Source organism: Meles meles, chromosome 2, assembly GCF_922984935.1.
Source record: "Meles meles chromosome 2, mMelMel3.1 paternal haplotype, whole genome shotgun sequence".
Taxonomy (NCBI): Eukaryota; Metazoa; Chordata; class Mammalia; order Carnivora; family Mustelidae; genus Meles; species Meles meles.
The window spans coordinates 201155418-201176768 of record NC_060067.1 but is presented as its reverse complement, the minus strand read 5'-3'; the positions used below and the strand labels follow the sequence as shown (position 1 = coordinate 201176768).

At 35.3% G+C, this 21351-nt stretch overlaps 1 pseudogene; it reads right to left on the bottom strand.

Annotated features, from left to right (window-relative positions):
* Positions 1–1046: 1046 nt before the first annotated feature.
* LOC123937718 lies at positions 1047–1175 on the bottom strand (annotated as a pseudogene).
* Positions 1176–21351: the final 20176 nt, after the last annotated feature.

Here is a 21351-nt window from a genome sequence, read left to right as displayed (position 1 = left end):
CCTGGTTCTACCACATTTCACAGTTCTAGGGATCCACCATCAAAATGATGGTCTAAAGATCCATGTTTAATTTGTAATCCACTGGGGCACTGAAAAAAGACTGTCTTCCAAGGCCCCAAGCAAATTCTCCAGTTGTGGAGCTCCAAGGAAGTGTTCCCCAACTGGACCCCTCCCAGAGCTGATAGGACTCTGATGGATCCTCTTGTAAACTTTCCCTTAAAACCGTAATTCCTCTTGTAAACTTTCCCTTAAAACCGTAATTCCTTTAAACAGCCAAGGAGAAACTAAAATAAAAATAAATAATTAATTAATTTGCCAAATTTTAGTTGATACTGAATGTAAGCTTTCTATCTTAAATCCTGCTTTCTTAGGTCAACCATTCCCTCAGGATGAAAAAAACAAATTTTTTTTTTTCCATACTGGGGATATCTCACTTTATGCTCAGAAACTTGGACAAACTGGAAACTACTATTCAGGGGCTGATAAAAAATATTCGGGCCTTTTCCCCTAAGCTAAATATATCCAGAGGAAATCAAGATGTTTTCCTAAGTAAATGGGAATGTCAGTCATTTGATATCATTTAGATGACAACCCAATCCTTTGAAAAATTAAAAACATTGGTCCTTGTTTTACAACTCTAGGTTCTACAGAATCACAGGTGTGGTTCCAGAAACATTTCAAAGATCATCAGTCCTTCTTACCAATCCCATAACCCACCCTATTTATTTCAAAAGGCATTGTAAGTATTATAAAAATTCTGTCCTGAAGTGAATAGAAGTCCTAAAAATTGTTTACATTTTCCCTGCACCTTTAAAATGTAAATATTCTGTGTTCTGCCTGGTCTTGTTCAGGCACTCTTTAGTCCATTTATTTAAAAAAAAATGCAAATTCCAAGGAGATAATTCTTATCAAGTAAAAACAAGGGGAAAAGGCCATTTAAAGCTTGGCTTATGAAAAATAGATACAAATGTTAAGTGTTCTCCACAAATATTAAAAGAAAGCTTTTCTTTAGTTATCTAGAGAAATAACCTTGACTTATTACATATACTTAAAGAAGAAACTCAGACTGAAGGTTTATAATAAATTCTATACCTCTTTCAGGCAGTGATTTTAATTAGCAATAATCACGCCTCGGGTAAACCTCATTGGCTACAATACTGCCCCTGCGGAGTGATTTTAAATCACAAGTTCTGTTTGAGTCTACACGTTTACATGTGTCCATATAGGTATCATAAATGTGGTCCTACCTCTAGATTGTATTGGTGAAACTAATTTCTGAAAGAGCTCTAGTTGGTTTGAGGGGAAGTATGTTTTCAAAAGCCCTAGCATTCTAAAACTCATGAAGCAGGAAACTAACTCAAATGTTTTCCAAAATCACATGATCTGGAAAAATATTCAATGTAAAAGCTAGTTGAAGATTCATGGTTTAATTAAAAACATGCCTATTTTAGAGTTATTACCATGAAATATAAAGCTTTTATTCTACCTTCGTTTACTGGCCAAATGAGTTCATTTTATCTTTTATAAGATACATCAACAACAAGGGGCGCCTGGGTGGCTCAGTGGATTAGAGCCTCTGCCTTCGGCTCAGGTCATGATCCCAGGGTCCTGGGATCCAGCCCCACATCAGGCTCTCTGCCTGGCGGGGAGCCTGCTTCCTCCTCTCTATCTGCCTGCCTCTCTGCCTACTTGTGATCTCTGTCTGTCAAATAAATAAATTCTTAAAAAAAAAAAAATACATCAACAACAAAAAAATACCTTCGGATAATGAATGACTGACCTTTAATAATCTAAACAACTTTAAAAAACTAAATTAAATGAAAAGGTTCAAGTAAATATAAAAAAAGTTTCCCCAAATATTTTTGATAACTCATCAAATGTCTAAATCATATTCAAATAAAAGAAAATACTAAAACATGAATTACTAAGCATAGGTTTTTCTTCTTTTGGCTTCTTATTATGGAGAAAAAAATTTGCACATATTAATGCTATAGTGGAAAATGAAAAAAAGCATATACTTCTAGAAATTATAAAATTTATAAATTTGAATTTTTTAAAAATGCTGCTATGAAAAAAACATGCTTATATGCCAGACCATTTACAATTGCTTGCTTTTTAGTTCTCATTAGAATAATAATTTTTTTTTTTTATTATTTTACACAGAGAGAGGGATCACAAGTAGGCAGAGAGGCAGACAGAGAGAGAGAGGGGAAAGCAGGCCTCCCATTGAGCAGAGAGCCTGATGTGGGGCTCGATCCCAGAACCCTGAGATCTTGACCTGAGCCGAAGGCAGAGGCTTAACCCACTGAGCCACCCAGGCGCCCCAGAATAATAATTTTTAACCCTTAGAAATCTTATTATATATAATTAATAAGGGAAGCAACTCTGTATGCCAGGAAAATAAGATATCTTCAGTTTAAAAAGTTATGATAGAGTTATAGTCAAAATAATTTTGTCCTAAAATGAGGATGGATTAAAGAGGGGGGAAAAAAGAATCAAAATGTTGAGAGAATTACAGTAGGTTTGTGTGGGAAAGAAAATCTTTGGAAAAAATTAATGTATAATCAAGCTAGCTAAGATTAAAGTAAACCTATTAAAAATGTTTTTCAAAATTTGGTTTTGTGTTTAAAAAAGTTTTCTTAGATGTTTGGTCTGCTTTTCATAAGATTATATATCTCTTTGCTTTTTAAATATTAGGTTTCATAATAATCTATGAATGTATTTAGAGAAGTGCAATAAAACTTTTTGACAAACTTCTGAAAATCAAATTCTAAAAAAGTCTTTAATCTGGAATATCCCAAAAGTGTTTGCCAAATTAATTAGGCTTATTTGATATACAAATTACAATAGACACAACTCTATACTACCAAAGCCTTCTTTATATGATACTTGTAAAATTGTGGCAATTGTAGGTAAAGTCCTTTTTTGCTTCTGCAAAAATGACCACTCACTGCCAGACTTTTGCCATCCTCATGTCTTTGTCACATGGCAACAGTCTGCTTCTGCATCAGAAAAAAATGGGGGATGGAGGTAGTGGTGCAAAGAATGGTTGTAGATGTAATGAATAATCAGGGATATATGGGAAGCTTAAGATGGCTTGGCTCCTCCTAGATCCCTGACAAACTTTCTCTTTTGCAGTTTCTGCATTTTCTTACCCACAACAGCATAGTACATTTCAGATGACTCAAATTATAAATAAACATTGGTATAGAAACTATTAAAAATTACAGTATGCCAGCAATGTCTGGCCTTTTTGGTCCCTAATCCTAAAAAAACTGGTTTGTTCCCTGAGGTTTCAAACCCTGTAAAACAGAGCTGTGACTAGATGTCTTTAAACTGCAATTTAGTATAGGTTATCAGTGTTTTCTGGATAGGTTAAAGCCTTTTCCTGCCACAAAGGCTGGTGATGATGTGGGAAACAAAGGCAGAAGAAAAATTACTAAATTTTCTTACTACCTACAGCCCATTGACAAGTCCTTGAAACAGGCAGAGTGACTATTCTCTAGGGACAACTGCCCCCCCCCCCCCCCCGCCATGTTACTTCTATTAAGGGCAAAAGACAATCCTGGCCCATACCCTCCAGCCCACTGCAGGATCCTGTAAGTCTATTTTAACATACAAAAATTCCATTAGAAATTTCCTTTATCTCTAAACTCCCAAGAGACACGTTGACAATCATCTGCCAATCATCTGGGCCACCGATATACATCTGAAGGATCTCATGACTAAAGTTTTATTCGGTGGTAAAATGTGATGTTTTCCCAATGATAGCTAGCCTCCTCAAGGTCCTAAAAAGCTTGCTTCCAAAATTCTTTAGAGACTTATGCTATCCCTAACCCTTTCCTAACTTGAAAGTATGTAATAGGCCACGCCTCATGACCCTGGTGCAGCTCTTTCTGCCCATGGGACCTGTCCCTGTGCTTTAATAATACCACTTTTTGCACCAAAGACATCTCAGGAAATCTTTCTTACCTGTTGGCTTTAAAACCCAACTTATTTCCTACATAGGACCTTCACAGAAAAAATAAGTTTCCCACTTGGGGTGTACTTTTCACTATGTCCAGTGATAGAGGCACCCACTTCTCTGAACAAATCATAGGAGCCTTAACAGAAACCTTAGGAATTTTTTGAAATTCTAATGATATACAACCTTTTGCTGGTCCCTTGTTATCTCATGCTTGTATGACCAGCTACTATGAGTCTCTAATGTCTTATGTGTAAGCCTATCATCAACAGGTTAAAGAAGCCTTCCTGGGCCATAATTTGAAAGAAGCTGTCAGTCACAGCTTCTTTTATGGAGCCTGCTGGCTGGGTATTCTAAAACATCATCAGAGGCAGACAGTCCTTGAGCATAGTTGAAATGATCTGACCACTAACCGCTACAGAACTGAAAGATGCTAGAGACCTCTCAATCTATTTGACAAGGAAGAGAAGTACCTAACAGCAAGGTAGACTTTTTGTTCCTAAGACGATGGGTCAAGACTTCATAATTTAACTGAAGATAAACTCTCTTACCTCTAGCACTGGCCTGGAAAGATAGTATCTTTCATCTCTTTTTTGAGGTCACTGCCAATGGAGATAACCTTTTTTTTTTTTTTTTTTTTTTTTTTTTTTCAGACAAAAAGGAAATCTAACTGTGCCCTGACTTTTCACAAGACATCCATTTGTTGGCTCCCTAGATTTGTACTGGTAAGTTAAAAAGGCCTTACTAGTTTTGTTTTTCTTTTTCAACATTTTCTTAGCAATTCGGGGTCTCTTCTGGTTCCATACAAATTTTAAAATTATTTGTTCCAGCTCTTTGAAAAATGCCAGTGGAATTTTGCTCGGGATGGCATTGAAAGTATAGATTACTCTAGGCAGAGTACTATAGACATTTTAACAATGTTTATTCTTCTGATCCATGAGCATGGAATGCTTTTCCATCTTTTTATGGAACTATCTTTCCATATCTTAAATATCTTTCATGAGTGTTCTGTAGTTCCTCAAATACAGAATGTTTACCTCTTTGGTTAGGTTTATTCCCAGGTATCTTATGGTTCTTGGTGCTATAGTAAATGGAATCGATTCTCTAATTTCCCTTTCTATTTTTCATTGTTAGTGTATAAGAAAGCAACTGATTTCTGTACATTGATTTTGTATCCTGCCACATTTTACTGAATTGCTGTATGAGTTCTGGTAGTTTGGGGGTAGTCTTTTGGGTTTTCCATATAATGTGTCATGTCATCTGTGAAGACAGAGAGTTTGATTTGTTTGCCAGTTTGAACACCTTTTATTTCTTTTTGTTGTCTGCTGTTTCTCGGACTTCTAGTACTATATTGAAAACAGTGGTGAGAGTGGACATTCTTGTTGTATTCCTGATCTCAAAGGGATGGCTGCCAGATTTTCCCCATCGAGAATGATATTCGCTGTGGGGTTTTCTTAGATAGATTTTATGAACTTGAAGAATGTTCCCTCTATCCTATTTTGAGGCATTTTAATCAGGAACAGATGCTGTGTCTTGTCAAATGCTTTTTCTGCATCAATTGAGAGGACTGAAGAGACCCCAAATTGCTAAGGAAATGTTGAAAAAGAAAAACAAAACCGAGGGCATCACATTGCCTGATTTCAAGCTTTACTACAAAGCTGTGATCACCAAGACAGTATGGTACTGGCACAAAAACAGACACGTAAACCAGTGGAACAGAGTAGAGAGCCCAGATATGGACCCAAAACTCCATGGTCAAATAATCTTCAACAAAGCAGAAAAAAAAATCCAGTGGAAAAAAGAGTCTCTTCAATAAATGGTGCTGGGAAAATTGGACAGCTATGTATATAAGAATGAAACTCGACCATTCTCTGGTCAAGGGAGGCAGGAATCTATCAAAATCCTAGAAGAGAACATAGGCAGTAACCTCTTTGACATTGGCCACAGCAGATTCTTTCAAGACATGTCTCCAAAGGCAAAGGAAACAAAAAGCAAAAATGAACTTTTGGGACTTCATCAAATTCAAAAGCTTCTGCACAGCAACGGAAACAGTCAACAAAACAAAAAGGCAACTTACAAAGAGGAATGGGAGAAAATATTTGCAAATGACACTACAGATAAAGAGCTGATATCCAAGATCTATAAAGAACTCCTCAAACTCAACACACACAAAACAGATAATCACCTCAAAAAAATGGGCAGAAGAGATGAACAGACACTTCTCCAAAGAAGACATATAAATGGCTAACAGACACATGAAAAAATGTTCATCATCATTAGCCATCAGGGAGATTCAAATCAAAACCACATTGAGATACCACCTTACACCAGTAAGAATGGCCGCAATTAACAAGACCGTAAACAATGTGTGTTGGAGAGGATGTGGAGAAAGGGGATCCCTCTTAAACTGCAAGTAGGTGCAGTCACTTTGGAAAACAGTGTGGAGAGTCCTTAAGAAACTAAAAATAGAGCTTCCCTATGACCCTGCAATTGCACTACTGCGTATTTACCCCAAAGCTACAGGGGTACTGAAAAGAAGGGCCATCTGTACCCCAATGTTCATAGCAGCAATGGCCACAGTTGCCAAGATGCCCTTCAACAGACAAATGGATAAAGATATGGTCCATATATACAATGGAATATTATGCCTCCATCAGAAAGGATGAATCCCCACATTTTGTATCAACATGGATGGGACTGGAAGAGATTATGCTGAGTGAAATAACTCAAGCAAAGAGTGAGTTATTATATGGTTTCACTTACTTGTGGAGCATAAGGAATAACACAGAGGACATGGGGAGTTGGAGAGGAGAGTGAATTGAGGAAAGTTGGAGGGGGACATGAACCATGAGAGACTGTGGACTCTGAGAAACAAACTGAGGGTTTTGGAGGGGAGTGAGTGGGGGGTTGGGAGGGCACGTATTGCATGGAGCACTGGGTGTGGTACATAAACAATGAATCTTGGAACGCTGAAAAAAAAAATTACAAAAAAAAAAATGACCTTACTAGGAGACATTTCTCATTCAGAATGCACTCCTTTTGGAGTGCATAGTTCTCTGGTTAAGGATAAATGTAAATGAGGTCATGATCACAAACTTCTCCTTAATTCTTAAAACTATTACAATATCGGCTGCTAAATCAGTAGTCACCCAACAAAGACCCTTAAGCTCTCTAGCCAAAGTTATGTTTGATAATGAAATATCTCTTAATTATCTTTTAGCTGAATAAGGTGGTATCTGTGCTATGACAACACCTTCTGTGTCTGAACTAACTCTTCTGGGGAAATTAAAACTCAATTACAGAAGGACAGCTTGCTTAGGCTAAAAAGGTGCCTTTCAGTGAAATATTTTACTTGTTTTTTGATGGTTTGAGTCTTGGGGCCACAGCTCTAAAGTACATTCAAAATATTAGGAATTCTATTGCTTATGGTAATCATAATGATCACCCTGATAGGTTATATTCTCTCAAAACTTTAAATGTATGTTTGCAGCATTAGCCACAAAGCAAGTGATCTCCCTGACTAGAAAATCTAAGAAATGAAAAACAAACAAACAAACAACAACAAAAAAAACACACCTTAAAATGTTAACTGGAAGATGTGACCTGTGAAAGCTCAGAGGTTAAGTAAAAACGCACCACACAAAGGAGCACCAGCTATTTGGGAACTTCAGAGTGGTAGCTGAGAAGGATGCTAATGCCTTAAATGTTTATCACATCTGTCAGTGGAGCTGAGAGTCTGATCAAAAGGGGAAGAACTGTATCACTTAGATGGAGATCCCAAACTGGGGCTTGACACCTAATCTAATTATAGTTCCAACTCAATCCAGAAATATTGTCTTAACTGCTGAGTCAAAAATTTTTCAATCACTTGCCAATGATTCTGCCACATGGGTACTCTCTGTCCTCCCCTGAAAGATAGAATAATCTGTATAAGACACCTTTCTTTTCCTCCTAAAGAAAAGACAACTTGCATCAAACAATCTTTTTTTTTTATTTTGCTAATAATTCCTTACCTCACTTGCTTACATAAAACCCTTCCTTTCTGTACAGCTCCTAGAAACCCCCCTCTATTTCATAGAGGGGATATTGTCCAATTCATGAATTAGTAAAGAAATAGAGGGGATATTGCCCAATTCATGAATTAATAAATTCAGTTAGATTTTAACAAACACTTAACTGAATAAATTGTAATTTGACAGATAAAATGGATAAAAACCATATGATTATCTTCATAAATAAAGAAAAACCTTTGACATAACTCAGCATCCATTAATAAAAATAACAGACTGGGTTTAGAGGCAATACACGACAAACCTACCACTAATATCATGCACAGTGAAGAAAATATGAAAGCTTTTCCTTTAAGATCAGGAGCAAGACAAAGATGTCCTCTCTCACTACTTTTATTCAACATTATACTGGAAGTCCTAACCATAATAATCAGACAAGAAAAATAAATAAAAGCATCCAAATTGGAAAGAAAGAAGTAAAACATATTTGCAAATGACATGAAACTATATACAGAAAACTGTTAAGAACTCCATCAAAAAAGTATTAGAATAAATGAATTCAATAAAGTTGCAGGATTAAAAATCAATATACAGAAGTTTGTTATATTTCTATGCTAAAAACAAACTTGCAGAAAAAGAAATGAATGAAAGAATCCTATTTACACTTAAATAAAAAATAATAAAATGCCTAGGAGTACATTTAACCAAGGAGGTGAAGATCCATACCCTGAAAACCTAAGACCTTGATGAAAGGAATTAAGACAACATAAATAAATGTAATGATATACCATGTTTATGGAGTGGAAGAACATTGTGAAAATGTCCACACTACCCAAAGCAATCTACAGATTCACTGCAATCCCTATAGAAATACTAATAATACTTTTCACAGGACTAGAACAAATAATGTTGTGTTCCACCTCAAAAGACCCCAAATAGCCAAAGCAATCTTCAAAAGACCAATGCTTGGAGGTATTATTATACTACCAGATTTCAAGATATACTATAAAACTAAATAAAACAGTATGGTACTGGCACAAAAAGAGACACATGGATCAGAAGAACAGCATAGAAAGACAAGATACAATCCCACACTTATATGGCCAATTAACCTATGATTTTTTTCTGGATCTCTGCCCAAGTCAAACACAACAAAAACAAAAACAAAAAAGTAAATAAGCAGTTAGGACTACATTAAAACATTTTTGCACAAACAAAGGAACTCATCAATAAAACAAAAAGACAATATGCTGATGGGAGAAGATATTTACAAAATTATATACATATAGGCATGTTTGTATATTTGCATAGACATATATAAGAGGTTAATACACACTATATAAAGAATTTGTACAATACCAAAAAAATAAAATAAAATCCATTAAAAATGGGCAGAAGACCTGAATAAATATTTTTCCAAAGATGACAAAAAGGTGGCTGACATACACATGAAAAGATGCTCAACATCACTGATCATCAGGAAAATGGAAAGTAAAACTACAATGAGAGATCACCTCACACAAGGTTCCTTAAAAAATTAGAAATACCGAGAGGCTGCTGGGAAGATGGCAGAGTAGGAGGACCCTGGGCTCTCCTCTTGCCATGTGACCCTCTAGAGAACAACCCACATTGGCCTAAATAACCAGAAAGCAACCTGAAAGATGGGAGAATAGACTCTCCACAGCCTGACATAGACAAGAGGCCACAACGAAGCAGATCCACCCCTCCAATTGCTCTTGGCAGGATGCCGTCAAAGCAGTGCCACAATTCTGGCAGTGTGCAGGCAGCCCAGCAAAGGGTTAGCATCACTCCAAAGTGAGTCCTGCACCAGGTAGAGGGGAAGATCACACACCAGTCTGACTGTGACCCCAGCAGTGGGCTGGGGGCAGGCAGCTGGTCTGACTGCAGGGATCACCCCCCAGTAAAAGCTTCTCAGGGGACCACACAGGGAAAGTGTCTGCAGTTTGGTGCTACTTCTTCTCTGGTAAGGGCCTGCTCAAGGCAGCCTTACACTGTCCCACTAACAACACAGGCAACACTCTTGTGTGGACTCTGCCCACAAGAGGCAGAGAGCCATCACAGGCTGAACTGAAGGCAAACACAACCCCACCACAATGGCAGTACAACCCTGTAGCAATACACATAAGAGACACCTACACAGTACCATTTTCTGGTGAAACGGAGACATCGCACTACAGGACCTGGTCATAAAGCCACTACTTTCAAGTGCAGGAGATGTAGCTGACACAATAAATAGACACAATGAGGAGACAGGAATATGTCCCAAATTAAAGAGTAGAACAAAATCAGAACAAGAGACCTAAACAAAGTGGAAATGAGTAAAGTAATCCTCATAAAGATACTTGCTAGAATTGAGAAAGGAGTGCAGAAACTCCAGGAGACCCTCCACCAAGAGAGCAGATGTAAAAAAGAACCAATTAGAGCTATTGGACTTACTAAATGGAAATAAAAATAGACCACCTGGAATAAATAGCAAACAAGAGGAAGTAGAAAAATGGATTAGCCACCTGGAGGACAGAGTAATGGAAAGTAATCAAGCTGGGCAGATGAGAGGGGGGAAAATATGCAAAATGAGAATAGACCCAGGGAACTCAACAACATTGTTAAGCATAACAGTCACAGGACAGGGATCCCAGAAAGAGAAGAGGGAGAAAAGGGGGCAGAAGATTTGTCTGAAGAAGTAATAGCTAAAAACTTCCTGAAACTGGGGAAGACAAGAGAAATCCATATTCAGGAGGCACAAAGAGCCTCCAACAATACCAACCGAAAGAGGTCTGCACAAAGTAAATAAGACGTCCAAAAGTAGTGATACAGAGAGAATTTTAAAAGCAGCAAGAGAAAGGAAAGCAGTGATATAAAAGGGAAGCCCCATATAGCTATCAGTGGGTTTTTCAGCAGAAACTCTTCAGGCCAGAAGAGAGTGGCATGAATTCCAAATGCTAAAAAGAAAAAATCCACAGACAAGAATACTCTATCCAGCAAGGCTTTCATTTAGAATAGAAGGAGAGATAGAGTTTCCCAGGAAAAATAGAAAAGTTAAGGGCAAAACCAGTCACATCCCTGTCACACACATTGCCATCAGCCTGTGGGTCCCAAATTCATAGTCTAGCCACCCTCCTGCCTGAGTCAGCATCCACAGCCTGCCACCTGCTCAATGCCAAGTCAACACCCCTTTACCTCAGATTGCCAAGGGCTCAAACTGGCACTCTTCCCCTCAGATTCCAGCCCCATGCTCGTTTGTGCACAAAAGTGGGCATAATTATAACAGCAGAATGAAGCGACCCTATTTAGGTGGAATATATAATGGATAAAAGGAGTGTGCGAGGCTGAAAACATCTCCAACAAGCCCATCAAAGAGCAATACATACAGCATGATTCTGGCTAATAAAAGAAACAAACCCAGCAAAAAATAAAACAAGATGAAACCATGGATACAAACCATAAGAGACTCTTAAGCATAGGAAACAAACTGAGGGTTGCTAGAGGGGAAGGGTGGGGGGATGGGGGACCTGGAGGATGGGCATTAAGGAGGGCAGGTGATGTAATGAGCATTGGCTGTTATATGCAACTCTGAATTACTGAACTCTACCTCCAAAACTAATAATACACTATATTTAATTAATTGAATCTAAATTTCAAAAAGAACCGCCCCCCCAAAAAAAATTAGAAACACCATACCGTACAATATCGTAATTCCACTTGTGGGTATTTACATGAAGAAAATGAAAACACTAATTGGAAAATATATATGCAAACCTAGGTTTATTGTAGCATTATTTGTAATAGTCAAGATATAGAGGCAATCCAAGTATTCATTGATAGATGTATAGATTAAAAAATGTGGTGTATATATGTGTGTATGTATAATATATATAATATATAATATTAACCTTAAGAATGAAATCTTGCCATTTTTATAACATGAATGGACGTTGAAAATATTATTCTATGTGGGTAAGAGGCAAATACCATGATTTCATTTAAATATGAAATCTAATGAACAAGTGAACCAACAACAAAAAAAATTCAGAAACTGACTCAAATGTAGAGAACAAATGGGGGTTGCCAGAGGGGAAGGGTGCTGGGTGAAATAGGTAAAGGGGTAAGAAATGCAAACTTGTAATTATAAAGTAAATAAGTCATGGGGATACAAAGTACAGCACAGGGAATATAGTCAATAATATTGTAATAACTTTGACTGATGGCAGATAACTACATTTGTTATGGTGAGCACTTGATAAAGTTTGTAATTGTGAAATCACTACATTGTACACCAAAAAGTAATAACATCAATAATACTTCCATTAATATGTTTTAAAATATGCAGATAAAGGAAGATGAAAATGTTTCCAAGGTTTAGTTCATATTCAATTTTTGCACAAGTTTTATAATTTATTATACACTCAGTATACATTCTCACTTATAGCACTACCAAATGAAAATGTGAACAAACTCTTACATGTGGTTGATTTACACGGAACTTTAGGAAATGCAGACTAATATATAGTGGGAATGGAGGGGGTGGGGTAGTGGGAAGGAGAACAACAAGAAGGGAATTTTTGGAGTGATGCAGATGTATACCATCATTATTGTAATAATTTCACAAGTGTGTACCTATTTCAGAATATATTAGATGAAATGTATATGTACATATATGAAATGCATATATGTATATAAATATATGTATATATACACACTGTATGATTCCTCTTACTAAAAAGTCTAAGAAATTCAAACTAAAATGACAGGAAAAAACTTGATATTTGCCTGGGGATGGACAAGGTAAGTGGAGAGTATGAAAGGAAAGGATGACACAAGGAAACTTTGGAAGTGATGGATGTTTTATATCTTACTGTAATGATGGTTTCATGGAGATGAACATACGTCAAAATGAATTAAATTTACATTGATAAACATGTAAGATGCTCTGTATCTATTATAAAATTTAAAAGACTGATGAATGGATAAGGAAGATGTGGGGGGGGGTGTAGGTATACACAATGGCATATTACTCAGCCATAAAAAAGAAGGAAACCTTGCCATTTTCAATGACATGGATGGAGCTAGAGTGTATAATGGAAGGGAAATAAGTCAGAGAAAGACAAATACCATATGATTTCACTCATTTGTGGAATTTAAAAAACAAATGAACAAAGGGGAGAAAAGAGAGCGCAAACCGAGAAACACACTCTAACTATAGAGAACAAATTGGTGGTTACAGAGAAGAGATGGGTGGGAGGGATGGGTTAAAAAGGTGTTAGGGATTAAGGAGTGCACTTGTGATAAGCACCAAGTGATGTATGGAAGTGTTGAATCAGTATATTGTACACCCAAAACTAATACAACAGTATGTTAACCAACTGGAATTTGAATAAAAACTTTAAAAATGTTTTAAATAAATATGACTAATAATTGTTGAGGATTTAAAAACAACTGGAACTCTATACTTCGTATAGGAAAAAAGTTTCTTATAATATGTGAAATATTGATTTACCATATAATACAGTTATTCCACTCCTCAATATTTGCCCAAGAGGAGTTAGAACAAAGTCATTGTTCATATGTGTTTGTAGCTGCTTTTTTCCTAACCTCTCAAACCTGGAAACAACTCAAATGTTCGTCAAAACTAGATAGACCAACAAATTGGGTCATAGTCACACACTCTGTAGACTACTAAGCAACAAATATGAATAAACTTCTGAGGCACGCAGCATTTATAGGTTATAAATCATCCTGTGTGAAAGAATCCAGCCAAAAATTCACATTTGTAATTCCATTTCTAATAAATTCTAGAAACCACTAAACTTTAGTGACAGAAAGCATATCAAGATTTACCACAGAGGAGATTTGTAGGAACTTTTTAAGAGATGGGAATTTTATTGGTAGTCACTCACATTTGTCAAATTTCATCAAATTGTATGCTTAAAATTGTCACTTTTTACTGTATGTAAATCATATCTCAATATAGTCAATTTAAACAACACGAAACCACCAATTTTCTAAGAAGCTGTATCTTAAAACTGACATGACATTTCTATTGTAGTATATTGTAGTGTCATAAAATTACTTCAATTTGTTTTTGTTTTTTTTGTTTGTTTCTGTATAACTGATACTTATAGTTAGATCTACATTTAGGGTCATGATACACTCTTCCAGCTCTTTAAAAATGGTATAATTAAAAAAGTAAACCCAGTTCTATCTATGAATTACCAGAAGTCCAGCCATGTTTAATTCATGTCTATGCAAACTTATTGGACTTAATGTCCTTTAAAAAGGTGAAATTCAATAAAGATCAGTTATAAATTTTGATTTACATAACTGTTCTGATAGAATTTCTTGTTTTACTATATTTGATCTAATTTTGTTTTTGATCTAATTTTGTTTTTCCACCTAACTGTGAAATTTACCCTTGAGTATTGTTAAAATATATGTCAATACTTGGTAAAGAGCTTTTTCAGTGGAAATACGGTGTGTGTGTACACACACACACACACACACACACACACACAGTATTTAATATATAAATACTATGTATTTACTAAATACATGGTTATAACAACACCCCAAAGAATTAGATCTTCTGTCTCAAATTAGAATTGAAAATATTTTTCCTATGTCCTCAGCAGCTTGCACTTAAATTTCATTAATCAATGTGACATCCCTTAGAGTTAGAGTTGGTTAGCTAGCTGAGTTGCACTGCTCTTAAACACTATTAATCTCCCTGTTCTCCCATCTTCACATGTTATGTTTCTTTGCTGCATTTAGGATCCAGGCCTATAGAAAACTCAGCCTCTTCTTTATAGAACTCTACAACAAACATTCACTTTCCCATTCTATCTTCATTATCTTGCTCATTTTCCTCCTAAGACATAACTGTCAACAGTAAATTTTATATGTATTTTTTATGGTTCAAAAGAGTCTAAGTTCTATGAAAACATCTTTTGCCTCATTTTTTCACTGCTTCCTACTTAGTGCCTGTATACAACAGGTACTCATGAAATATTAGTTGGATAGATGCAAGCATGAAGACAGAAATAAATGGATGTATCTGCCTAATCAGAGAGTATATTTAGAGGAAATGAGGTTTGTCAGAGTTCTGACCAACCCTGCTGATCAAGTTTCTGTTTTACAACCTTGGAGTTAGCCCATTAAAGTGAGAAATGGGGATCTCTCAGCTGGAGCGAAAGAAAAAAAAAAAATTCAAGCCATTTGTTTAGAAAATGAGCTGTACATCTTTACTAAAACCTAGTATCATATCTACTTTCAAGATTAAAGGGCTTAGGAATTTCAAAATTTAAAACAAAATATACACATAATTATTTTCATTTCGACTCTTCAAGCACATTATCTCCATTTATCCTGACCTATCACCAAGGCAGTAAAACATTTATTCTCATCCTATCTATTCCACTGACTATGTTTGGTCCTCTACCTCATCACCTGGGTACTGTATTTCTGTTCAATCTAATCAGATGTAGCTACAAAGGAGCTACAAACCTTTTGACATCAACAAAAGGGCTTTTTAAAACCTGATTACGACTAAAATCTAAATTAAGCCTAAATTCTTGTCAAGAACAACACATCAAAAACTACTGATGTCTATATGCTAGCTAATTGAAAATAATAATAATAATAATAATAGTAGTAATAATAATAAAGTGTTGGCTAGGCTCCTCAACACTTTTAAGACATCAGTTCAACATTTATTTTGTTTATTGTTACTTTGTTTATCCAAGAGTATCATGGATGCCTTTTTATTAAATTATTAAACAAGTAATATCAAAAATTAAAAAAAATAAAAGGTGGCCTATCTAGCCTTATATCCAAATTTCTCACAATCCAATTCTTTTTGCTCAAATCTGGCCCAAATTAAAGGAGATTGATCACAGGAGGGACAGTGGAAACTGGTAAAGGAATCTGGTTGCTTCTTTGTTTCTGTGACATAGGTTTGACTTATTCATCACCTCTGGTTCTGCTGCGTGAATTTACAACGAGAGAAATTACAGCTCTCTGTGTTTTAGGCAGCAGGCCAATTTAGCATGTCAGAAAACTGTTTACTTTTATTTGCTTCCTCTACTACTGTCAGAGAACCTTGCAATTTTTTTTTATAAGGAACTATGAAGGACTAATATTAAGAATGAATTAGATTTGGATTCATTATAGGTTTATTATTTATTAGATTTGACCTTGGGGAAGTATTACAGTCAAGTTGATTCATACAGTGTGTTTTAAGGATTGAGCAGAGAATGTGTGGTAACCTTTTTAGTAGGTAAGGAAGACTAACTTTTTCAAGAAAGATCCTGGAGTCCAACTAAAAGAGAAGCTCTACCATAGAAGACTACTGAACTTTTACAGTGAAGATATACCTCAACATTGAAGCTGATTGGATGTCTGTAGATGAGATGATATTTTTACCTATCCGCATCAATATAATTCTCTAAGATAACTTATATTTATAAATGGAATAAAAAGACTGATTATCACCATATTTTTTTTCTATTCAATGACTTTTTCTCTAATTCTGTTTCACCATTTTTTATATTTTATATATATCACTTTAGGGCCTAGATCCTTTTTGTGGAATATAAGAATATTACAGCCATCTTGCATTTTTATTGAGTAAAATATTAGCATGCTGATGTCATGTCATTGACAATATTTTATCCCCTCTAATTAGAAATTTTGGTCTCAAATTAGTAACACAAACTCTCTGATTTTATATTAATATTCATAAAAGTAATGCTTGATGTTTGTCTCCATATTATCTGGACAGTACTAAAGAAAGTATTCCTAAAGAACACATCAGTTCAGCCTCAAAATAAAAATTTAATAAGTAGTGTACAGATTTCAGCACATTTTTGTCTTTTAGTTTAACATTTGAAGATTTGGGAAGTAGTAGTATTTCCATTGAAACTTCAATATAGTTGTAATTTTTATTGGGATTACAATCCTCTAAGACATTTTAGGAATTGTAACCAAATAACAATTTTTTTGAATTTTACTAATTTTCATGCAACTTTCTTTTGGTAAGAAAAAAATGATACTACCAGTCTATCTATTTGTAAAAGATAAAGCTATAACTTTCCTGAACAACCAACAGCTGTTTGCATATTCATTCTGATAAATAATGGGAAGAAAACCAATTTATTCTGAAATTATTTCAACAGATGCCAACTTATGAAAATTGCTGTTACAAGAGAAATTGCTCTCAGAGTTTTCCAGATTTTGTGTGATTAGTAGTCATCCATAAGTAAAAAGTACTAAACATGTTTGCTTTATACAATTACCACATCACTTAGTAATATTTAAATGGATGGAATCATCAATCAAAAATAAAATTTCAATGAGAATGAGATAAGAATACATTTGCATGGCCCTTCTTTATTTCTTCTTTTCTCCCACTTTTCTTGTCTGGCTTTTAACACTCAAATGCAGATGTCTAAACTAACCACAAGGGAGGTTGTTTCTATGATATTTTCAACTAATGCAGAATATTAGATGTTTACTTCAGCATGCTATTAAGTTAATTTTATCACAAACTGAATTTAAAGTTATTAAGGTACTTAAATGGAAGCAAAAAGTAAATATGAATTATTTTTAAAATGTAGACTTTGATTATAAACTCAGCATTTAATCATTGAATCCGCCATACACACAATATTAAAAAATAGAATAGTGGATGTGTGATCTGTCTAAAAGAACTTTATAATACTTCACAAAGATCTCATAATACCTCTTAAAAAAATATCCTCCTTGTGTTCACTTTTTTATAATAACACTTGTTTTTTCTTTTTTTCTTCAGCAATGGAAAATTCGTTCAGCTAGATTGTTTTTAAAGCATTGGCAGAATAACAACAACAACTCAATTGTACTAAAAAATGTAATCATAGAACCAGAGAAATAATAAAAATGATTCCTCAATTAACAAGTATAGCATAGTAATGAATAAATCTGACTATAAATATTGCATAGATATTCCACCTTTCTCATTGTTTTGAAATGTCACTTCCATGAGGATATATTCGTATGTTTTATAATCATTTCATTGAACTATTACTAAATAACAGCTTTCAAAAATACCCTATTATTTAATTCACCCCAGGACCCAGCACAAAAACAGCAGAATGAAAATTATCTAGACCTTATGTCAAGGAGATAAATCAACTCATTTTAAAGCATTTGCTGTAGGGGCAGGTGTCTGTTGGAACTCTCTCCAAGGACAGAAATGCTGGCAGGTACCACTTTTCCATTCTTCCCCTATCTTGCTGGTGCCAGAATTGGCAGGCACCATTTTTGCACTCTCTCTCAGCCTTGTTAGTGCCTAACGCATGGGCTGAATGCTCCCTTGTGGCTCCACCCCACTAAACCTAGCCAGTTACATAGTCAACACAGCATGCACCTTGAGTTCCAGGCTCTTATGGCCAGGGTTGGAGGGGGGGGGGGTGGGGCTTGCCTTTCTGGGCTGCATAGGCTCAAAAAGAGCCTATTCTTGGCAGGATATAATCTTTTTTTTAATTTTTATTTTTTATTTATTTGACAGAGATCATAGGTAGGCAGAGAGGCAGGCAGAGAGGGGAGGAAGTAGGCACCCCGCTGAGCAGAGAGCCCAATGTGGGGCTCGATCCCAGGACCCTGAGATCATGACCTGAGCCGAAGGCAGAGGCTTAACCCACTGAGCCACCCAGGCGCCCCTCTTGGCAGGCTATAACCCTAGGGCACTGCACAGACAGCAGACTGAAAGATGCCCCCACTCTTCCTGGGAAAACACTTTTGAGACTGGTAGAGATAGCCCTTCCAGCTAATACATACAGAGAGTCAAGAAAATGAGGAAACAGGAATATTTTCCAAGTGAAACAAGATAAATAAAACCATGAGAGGGAATCTTAATGAAATGGAAGTAAGTAATTTATTTGATAAAAAGCTCAAAGTAATGCTCATAAAGTTGCTCATCAATCTCTAGAGAACACTAAATGAACACACAACATTCCAAGGAGTTCAAAAAATATATAAGAAAGTACCAAACGTAAGTTATAAAACTGAAATACAGAATAACTAAAAAGTACACTGGAGAGGTAAAGTAATGAAGGGGATGAAGGAAAAAAAAAAAAAAAAGAATCAGTTACCTGAAACACAGGAGAGTGGAAGGCACACAAAGAAGGTAGTAAAATGAGAAAACAATTTTTTAAAAATGTAAAGATAAATTAAGGGATCTAGGAACGACATCAAAAAGAAAAACATTTATGTTATAGGGGTTCCAGGAGGGAAAAACAAAGGGACAGAACTTTTTCATGGAATTACGGCTAAAAACTTCTGTAGTCTGGTGAAAGACACAGACATCTAAATCCAGGAAGCCTAGAGAATTCCAAATACAATGAACTAAAGAGATCTATACCAAGACACATTATAATTAAAATGTCAAAAAATAAAGGTGAACTCTTAAACATAGCAAGGGGGGGGGTAAAACTTGCTATGTACAAGGGAGCCTCTGTAAGACTATTCTCTGATTTTTTCAGTATAAATTTATGCATGTGCTGAAAGCAAATGAAAGTAGGATGTGTGGAAGGCAAATAAAACAACCTTCCGACTAAAAATACTCTGCCTGGCAAAGTTAGCATTCAGAACTTAAGAAGAAATCGAGTTTTCCAGACAAGCAAAGACAAAAGGAATTTACCACCACCACTAAACTAGCCTCAGAAGAAATGTTAAAGACACTTCTTTAAGCTAAAATGATAGGGCACTAAATTAGTAACAAGGAAACTTGAGAGTAAGCAGGACACTCTTAAAGGTGAATGTATATAGTTAAGAGAGTGAACTAATCGCTTATGAAGCTAGTATGAAGAAGACAAAAGTAATAAAATTAATTATAACTGCAATAATTGCTTAAGGGATACACAAAATTTAATATGTCAGTGTGACATCAAAAACATAAAATGTGGAATTCATGAGAAATTAACTTACTATCATCATGGAGGAGACTGGAATTTACATAAGCAGATATATGTAAAGCTCATGCTAATAACAATTCAAAAACCTATGGTATATACATGAAGCAGAATGAGAATAGAATCTAATTGGAACATTAAGAAAGGCAAAAACCCCAATGGAAGAGAAAAAATAGAAAGGAACTTAAAGGAACCCCCAGACAGCCTGAAAACAATAAACAAAGTGGAAATAACAATATAAGAATCAATCATTTAATTTACTTTAATCATTTAAATTACTTTAAATGTAACTGGACTAAATGCTCCAATCATAAGACATAGAGTAGATGTATGGAACAAAAATAAAAACCCATTTATATCTTGCCCACAAGAGACTCACCTCAGACCTAAGGACACAAAGAAAGCGGAAGGATGTGAAAAGTGGCTTCATGCAAATGGAAACCAAAAGAAAGTTGGGGTAGCTATACTCTTATCAGACAAAGTAGAATTTGTAACAAAGATTGTTAATAACAAACAAGGACATTTCATAATGTTATAGGGGCCAATCCAACAAGGAGATATAACATTAAAAATATTTATGTACTTCACCATGGAACACCCAAATATATAAAGTAAATATTAACAGCCTAACAGAATGTAATGCAATAATAGTAGGGATTGTTAACACTCCACATACATCAACTAATTGATCATCCAGACAGAAAATCAGTAAGAAAACATTAGCCTTAAATGACACAGACCAGATGAACTTAACAGATATACACAGAACATTCCATCAGAAACAGCAGGAAAGAACAATGAAAACCCAGCAGAATACACATTCTTATCAAATGCACATGGAACATTCTCCCAGGTCATATATTATGAATACTGAAATCCTATCAAGCATCTTTTCTGTCCACAATAATATAAAACTAAATCAACCACAAAAGAAAACTAGAAAAATCCCAAATGTGTGTGGATTAAACAACATGCTGTTGACCAACCAAGAGTTCAGTGAAGAAAGCTAATGAATAATTAAAGTATACCTTGAGAGAAATGAAAATTAAAATAGAACATAGCAAGATATATGGGATGTTACTAAGACAATTCAAAAAGGGAAGATCTTAGCAATACAAGCTTATTTCTAGTTAAAAAAGCCAAAAGCAAAAAAACAAAACCCCAAATCTCTCAAATCAACAAGCTCATTTTATATCTAAAGGACCTACAAAAGAATAACAAACAAGTTAGTAGAAGGAAGAAAATAATAAAAACTCAGAGTGGAAATCAATGAAATAGAAGCTAAAAATGTAACAGAAAATATCAATGAAACTAAGATCTGATTCTTTGAAAAAAAATAAAATTACATATTTAGCTACAGTAAGGGGAAAAGATGTATCTCAAAATCAGAAAATAATGGACATTACGGTGATAT